Below are 7978 nucleotides of genomic sequence, written 5' to 3' on the forward strand. Positions count from 1 at the left end.
GAATGCAAAAAGAAAGTACAAGAATTTAAAAATGGTTTTTGATGGGTTGGTCCTTTTCCAGAAGAGAATTGCTCAGATTCACTATCATCGTATGATGGACTCTAAAATCCAAACACCCTTTTGAAGGGAGCAGGTAGAAACAGAAGTGAGAATACCCAATAAACCATAAAAGTTCAGCAAAGAAAATAACCAGCTAATTACCACTTCAAAGATTGGCAGGTATTGGTGAGCTGTTAAGAGATTTATTTAGCCAAAGTCTTTGGCAGAGCAGGAAAAAGGTGTGTTCTGAGCCATAAAAAAGTTTTACTGGCATTGCTGAGTTCACAAAATGTCAGCAGTTTTCCTCCAGATGCACACACAAAAAACTCCACTGCAAGTCAAGGATGCCTTTTGAAATAACTGCAATTTATAAGGCAATTGTAGATTAGATAGATGATAGATAGATAGATAGATAGATAGATAGATAGATAGATAGATGATAGATAGATAGATCCTTACCTTGCTATATATACCATGAGCTTCCTTCACTGGGACCAGATCACAATTCTTATCAGATGAACCAGAGCTGATTGGATATGGCTCATTTCCTAAGCAGGGAAAGCACAACAAATATGTAATTCAAATGACTGAAAATATACTTGTTTCCATAATCATAGTAGCAAATTTTAAATAATTTAAGATTAATATCTTCAGCCTGTGCGAACACAGGGCAGATGCAGATGCCGGATTTGATGAGGCCCTAAGCTACTGAAGGTAATTGGACCCTTTATATGTCCAGCTGTCCTTTGTCAGCAACAAATTGTACTGTTTTTTGTGTTGAATATAAGCTATATGGTAATTCATGGACTTAATAGGTATCTAAAGCCATTTGCACATAACAAAATATGTATTTTAAATATGTATTGTTGAACTGAAATACAATTAAGAAGTATATTAATAGTGAAATACAATTAAGAAGAAGTATATTAATAGTGAAATAATTATTAAGCTCTAACTTAAAATGATTTTTATTCATGTATATCCAGTCTTTTTTTCTTTAATTTTTTTAGGGCCCCAAGAGAGTGGGGCCCTAAGCTATACCTTGTTTAGCTTATACGTATTGTGAAAGGATGGACAATTGTTAGTCATTTAATCTATTATTGCCATATTTCCACTGTGTCATATTTATTGATTTATTGCCTCAGGTGACAGAATTATTGGATGGGTAACCTTGACTTGGAACGGGGGTGCCAGTTACTGCTTTGCCTTAAGTAGTGAAATGTCTTGGGTGGGTGAGCTTCCTTGAGGAGAGTTTTCCATAACTGAGACGACACAACAGAAAAGGCCTAGTAGTCACCCACCATTACTGTTCACCATCGGGTTACCTCAATAAGGACTTCTAAAGGAGGCTCCCAAGTTCTTAAAGGCAAACCTACAGGTCAGAACCCGGAAAGGGGCCTTTTTGTTTGAGAGTTTCCTTCCCTCTGCTTTGTTTTTCCTGTTTTAGAAGCTGAGCAACCATTGCTGGACTACAGTGGTGGTGGCAGCAACTGACAGGAGGGAAACCTCTCCATCACCTGTGCTGTTGTGCCACCATAACACTTCCTTCCTTCTTCAGAGAAAATTAGGTCAGTCTGTAAAATATTAATTAAAAGGCTAGGTCTTAGAGAAGTTAAGAACCTAAGACGAGTCTGCTGGATCAGGCCAATGGCATAATGTCTCGGACAGTGAGGTAGACCATAGCTTCCATGGTTAGTAACCATTGCTGTGTGCTTCTGCAACAGGGAAGAGAGAGAGAGAGAGAGAGAGAGAGAGAGAGAGAGAGAGATGACCTATTTATTGAGCCAGTGTGGTGTACTGGTTAGAGGGTTGGACTAGGACCTGGGAAACCAGGGTTCAAATCTCCACTTGACATGAAGCTCATTGGGTGACCTTTGGCCAGTTACTGTCTCTCAGTCTAACCTACCTCACAGACTAGCTGTGGGGATTCACTGAGGAGGACAAAAATAATATTTGTTGCCCCAGCCACTCCATGTATGCCACCTTGAGCTCTTTTGAGGAAAAGGTGGGGTACAAATGCAACAAATAAATAATCTGATTTGCTTGCACAATGCTTATGTGAAGGTTAGACTATGGTCTTTATTGAACATTCATTCTCATTTGTTTGCAGGGACGTTATATGACAATCAGCATTGATCCTGAATTCATCCTGATTTGTTTTGCAGTGCTTGTTGTACATCTTCCCGTTAATCATTTGTTCATCCCAAACTTTTCAGTGTGTTTTCTCCATCACTCTCCCAACCACAAATACATGTTTTTTAAAAATGTATTTGTGGCACCAGCATGATAGGGGGGTTTAATCCATATTCATTGAGTAAACCTAAATTTCTCATATGAGTTTCCACAAAATACAGAGAGCCTGGAGATGAAGGGGGGAAAGGGAAAGAAAGGATTGGTATGCCTGAGTGAGACGTTGGAGAGGAAAACAAATTGAATATACTGTTGTTGAATGATTTTCCTGTGGGCGGTTGTGCTTTGGTTGGTGGAGGGTTTTTTTGAGCTTGTATTCTTCCCTTTATTTTCTGTATCACTGAGCTCATTACTTTTAACTCTAGATAGATTTCCTGGTAAAACACAATGTACTTCTTCAGCAGCCATAAACTGTGAGGAGCTGCTTAAATTAAAGATCAATTAAAAAATTACAGGAGGAGAAAAGAAAATGTGTCATAAATAAAAAAGAGAGATGCTCTTAAAAAAAAATGCTGTGCAATTAAACACAATGAAAATCTGAAATGAAATTAAATTTTGTTGTAATACATTTCCCATTCTTTTCTTCAAGAAAATTACCTCAGAAGTGGAAGGGATTTCTCTTCCCCTCCCCCTCCCCACGTAATTTAAATGTTAAGCGGCCAGATGTGTGTCTCATGCTTGAAGAGTTGAAGCTTTGCATTATTTAGCATATTAAGATTCACAGAATTTAAAAAAAGGCTTCCTTTATTGCCTGGAGGTTCTAATTAAGTAAACCTTAGCTTGGTACATTTAAAACTTGCAATACAAGAGATTTTGCTTCTTTCTTGGATTTTTCTTTCTGTTCTTTCTACAGGCACATCAGTATAATAAATGTGGAAAATACTTAAGATGCTATAATTTTTCTTTGGCTTGAGGAATTAAACCTATCTATTACTTTAAGAAGATTTTAATAGGGCCAGCAATCAGAAAGACATCTAACGGCTCCAGACTAATTTTTTTTTTTAATCATAGGAGTTTTTCATAGTTGCTAGAGAGGAAATGTGGCTTATAAAATTCTATGTAAAAATTCCCTCTCATATACACACTACTACTCAGCAAATTAGCCCCATGAAAACAAAAACGAGAATTGCACATTTCGTCTCTGCTCAACTGCATTCTCTCTTTTTTATAACATTTTATAATTGACCGCAAAATGCTATAAAGTGCTAATTAGATGCCCTATCAACTATGAGATGATGGAAGGAGTAGAACAGCTGCACTAGAAATTGTAATTAAAATGAAAATCCCACTGACAAGTCTAGGGACAATTATAAACCATACCCAAACATAAATATTTCTGCTTTCTTAGAAAAACAATGGAAGGAAAAGATCCAACATTGCCACTTTGCTGTAATTATTTTAGTAAGTCAGCTCCAAAATCATTACATTCTTTCTTAAACCCACTGATTTTACAAGATTAAAAGCAGATTTCAGGTTATCAGGTAAAAGGGCATGGTACAGTCCTCTGAATGCATTCCAGAATGCAGCTAAGGGACTGCATCTTGAGGTATGATGGGAGACAAGGGAGTGACACTTTATTGGTTCTCCTGGACATCTTTGTCTTTTGATACAATTGACCCATGGTATCCTTCTAGAACAGCTATCCAAGTAGCGAGTTGGGGCACTGCTTTATGGTCACTCCATTCTTACCTGAACAGTTGGCCCCAGAAAATGGTGCCGGGGATTTGTGTTTGGTCCCTTGGGGTTCCATGAGGACAATCTTATTCTCCATCCTATTTAATATCCACAAGAACCTGCTGGGTGGGGACATCTGGAGTTTGAAGCATGCTGTCATCAATATGTGGATGACACACAACTCTATTTCTCCCTTTTTTCCCTCAGCAGATACAGTGGTGGGTGTTCTAAGGCAGGTGCCTGTCTACAGAAATAGACTGGTTGAGCGCCAACAAGCTGAGGCCAAAGCCAAACAAGATGAAGATGCTGCTTGAGATAGTTCCTTGGTCCAGATCGGATCTAGAGAGGGTTGCACTCACCCAGGAGGATCATGTTTGGAGCTACATCCACCATTGTCCCTGGAGGCAAAAGTGGCCTATGTTGCATGGAATTCACTTTGCCACCTTAGTCTGGTGCCCCAGGTACATCCCTATCTTGATGGGGATATCCTAGCATCAGTAAACTATGTTCTGGAAACCTCCTGTCTAGATTACTGCAATGTTTTATATGTGAGGTTGCCTTTGAAGGTGGTCCAGAAAGTTCAGCAGTTGCAGAATCTGGCTGCATATTTACTACCAAAGACCAGGCATTCACAACCTACCACACCTGTCCTTGCATGCCCTGATTGCCAGTACATTTCCAGGCCAAATTCAGGGTGCTAACATCAACCTATAGAGCCTAACACAGCTTCAGGACCCCAGTACCTGAAGGAACACCTCTTCCCATATAAGCCTACTTAGATATCAAGATCATATACAGAGGCCCTTCTTAGGAGGCCTCCTCCATTGGAAGAGTAGAGGATGGCAATGAGGGGAAAGGACCTTTTCGGTGGTGGCTCCCTGACTACATAATGCTCTCCCTAGGGAAGCTCACCCGGTGCCTTCTGTGGCAGTTTTCTGGTACCAAGCAAAGTCTCCCCCGGCTTTGTCTTTTGGGTTTTTTTTTAGCAGTTTCATTAGTTTTAACAGTGACACTTTTTAAGGGCTTTGGAGTCAACATTTTTCTTCTGCTGACAGTTTTTAAATGTTGCTTCTTGGAGCTGTAATTTGGATGGGGAAACGTATAATTACTATAATTTATCAGATTTATATACTGTCCTTCATCATAAGATCTCAGGGCAGTTCACAGAATAAAATACAGGATAAAAACAAGTAAGTAGTAAGTAAAACAAAACAGCAAAACAATACCCCCCCCCTCCTTCCCACAGACACATTTAAAAGGCTTTAGAATGTTAATCAGCCAAAGGCCTGGCTGAAGAACTTTTTCGCCTGGCACCTAAAAATATATAATGAAGGCACCAGACGAACCACTGGTGTTCTTATGTAATTTTGTTTATGGATTGTTTTTATTGTATTTCCTATTTTGTATGTTGCAAGTCGCCTAGGAGCTCAAGGTGACACACACATTTTAAAATAACAATAATTGTTGTTGCTGCTGCTGCTGCTGTTGTTTCCTGTGGTGGGGATTTTGTTATGTGATGTGTACACCGGGCTCTTATTAGAGAACAGTTTCTAGAAAACAGGCTAGAGCAACTGAAATGACAAGACACCAATTTCTTTTGCGACATAAATAAAATGATATTATCTGCCCGGACCCAAGACCCTACCCATGCACAATCTATCTAGGCATGGGGAAATGGAGGACGCAAACTCCTTTATTTCAGCAAATGTCACTGACCCCTTTGAAACACTGCCTATAAGGAATTATTGATAGGAGCAGCTTCTGGCGTTTTATCAAGTAATTACGTTTACATCCTATATATACAGCAGACACAGAGAAGCATGCTGGATGCTGGAAGCCATAGCCCCCTTGAAGTTGTACAGAATGGGAAGTGGAATAAGGAAAAGCCTGCTGCATTGCCACAGCAATTGCTTCATAAGTCAGCTAGGGAGCATAAATGTCATCTCTCCTAGGGCCTTTCCAGCTGATACAAGCTTCACACTCTCCTCTTAGCTCCCTTTGAACATGAGATCCATCCCAGAACCAGCAATGTGACCCAACATCCTGAACGAAGCCCACAAGCTATGTCTGGTGGCTCAGTGGAGTATAGAGTGGATCAGTTGTCAACCTATTTCAGTCCCGTGCTAATTTCACGTACAGTGGTACCTCGGGTTACAGGCGCTTCAGGTTACAGACTCAGCTAACCCAGAAATAGTACCTCGGGTTAAGAACTTTGCTTCAGGATGAGAACAGAAATCATGAGGCGGTGGCGGGAGGCCCCATTAGCTAAAGTGGTGCTTCAGGTTAAGAACAGTTTCAGGTTAAGAATGGACCTCTGGAATGAATTAAGTGCTTAACCCGAGGTACCACTGTATGTGCATAAAACCAGCTCTGTCTTGTTCCATTTGTGAGTGAATGGTTTTTTGGGGCGGGATTTCAAAAATCCACTGGGTTTTACCCTCATTTCCCTCACTCACTCGCTTCCCAAAAAAATTACAAGGAGGTCTGAGTTGTGCCTCTTTCTTTCTTTCTTTCTTTCTTTCTTTCTTTCTTTCTTTCTTTCTTTCTTTCAACATTTTACAGCTACTTGGAATAGCTAGTAAATCCACCATGGTCGCACAATTAAAAGAAACTTTAAAAAAAAATGCTCCCTGGAAATAACCATACATCATAATGCAGAGTGTCACTTCCTGGGAGCATATATTTTTTTAAGCCACGGAGGAAGTATTAGCTGTTCTAAGCAGCTGTAAAAGGTTAGCAGAAGGAAGCCCTTGGACCACTCCTCATAAGTACAGGACAGGCCTAAAGGCATGGATCAGTTTATGGATTAGGTGGTGTAATCTGCAAATTTGTGTTCTGATCCACACACAGAGAAACAGTACAATAGTTTGAAAAAGTATTTTCCCGTGGCTGCTGGAAGATGAGAGTTTATTTTGTTCATCTGAGCTGCAAAATGATTTTAAGATCATGAATCAGGCAAGCCATTTGGGGAAGGAGACCTCTGTTAGCAAAGAGATGCTGCTAATAATACTGGTGTGAGGAGAGAAAGGGGAGAGCGGGGGACATCATGATCTGCAAATATAAACTGCCAAATAAAATGCAAAGGGGTGTAAAAATGTCGTAGAAACACCACCTCTAATCTGATGTTGTCAGTACACTCCACACACACCTTGTAATTGCAAACACATTGAGCCTACACACACACACACACACACACACACACACACACACACACAGCCTTTCTGTACCTTTTCTGCAGGGCTCTGTTTGATCCTTCACATTTGATTTAAACTTGTCCGTGGCTTCGCCTGCCTAGTGAAATAATTGACAGACGGTATCGTTGGGGGTGTGGAGATGTGTGTTTTCGTAATCGAAAGACATATGCAAAGCAAATCTATTTTCAAAGTGTTAGCAAATTATCCGGAGCGATAAAAGCTCTGACCTGCTGGAAACATTTCAAGAGCTGGTTCTTTCTTTTTGTCCGAGTTTCTTTTGACACGCACCGTTCCCAACCTTCTGCACCATTAAACTGCTTTCCCACTTCCTTTTCAACAGTGGGAATACTTCCCTTATGGGTGTCAGAATCTCTCGGAGAGGTCAAAGGTCGCCCTGCGGAGGAAATAACAAGCTGTGAAATGTAAAAGAACAATTCCTTCCACATGTTTCCTCGCTCCGAGAACAGCAAAGCACTGTCAGCCACCATCACTTCGGGATGGCCCAGGCCCTTGCAAAACAGCTCTGTCAAAACAAATTTACCATTAAAAGACCCGCGCAACTGTTTAAAGCTTTTTACTACCCCTCCAGTAGATGAGAACGTTGTTCACTGAAACCAAATGGGGTGCATTAAAAGCAAGGCCACCAGAGAAAGATGAGCCATGGCGTGGTCCAGCTAAAGCGAATGAGGTGTGTGTACACATGGATGTGAATGCATTGTTTTAATTTGCAATGGGCAGCATGTGCTTCCCTTAAAATGGAACACTTTGGCTGGTTTGTTTGCTCAAAAAACAATGACATGTCATAGGAAGTTTCCACATGGGGGCTTTATCCCAAAAAAGGGTTGTTCAGATCCAATGTTTCTGCGCATGTGATTAGCCTC

General features: G+C 40.5%; 1 protein-coding gene across 1 annotated transcript in view; it reads right to left on the bottom strand.

The window, feature by feature from the left end:
* LOC308593835 (uncharacterized protein) overlaps positions 1-7466 on the bottom strand; it is a 96359-nt gene extending 88893 nt beyond the window's left edge. Inside the window, exons 1-3 of the mRNA XM_081206577.1 lie at positions 7325-7466; positions 7131-7194; positions 499-587 (exon numbers count right to left, since the gene is read on the bottom strand). The gene's annotated coding sequence lies outside the window, so the exon portion shown is untranslated. The remainder of the gene's footprint in view (positions 1-498; positions 588-7130; positions 7195-7324) is intronic.
* Positions 7467-7978: the final 512 nt, after the last annotated feature.

Source organism: Podarcis bocagei (assembly GCF_964188305.1).
Source record: "Podarcis bocagei genome assembly, chromosome: 8".
Lineage (NCBI taxonomy): Eukaryota > Metazoa > Chordata > Lepidosauria > Squamata > Lacertidae > Podarcis > Podarcis bocagei.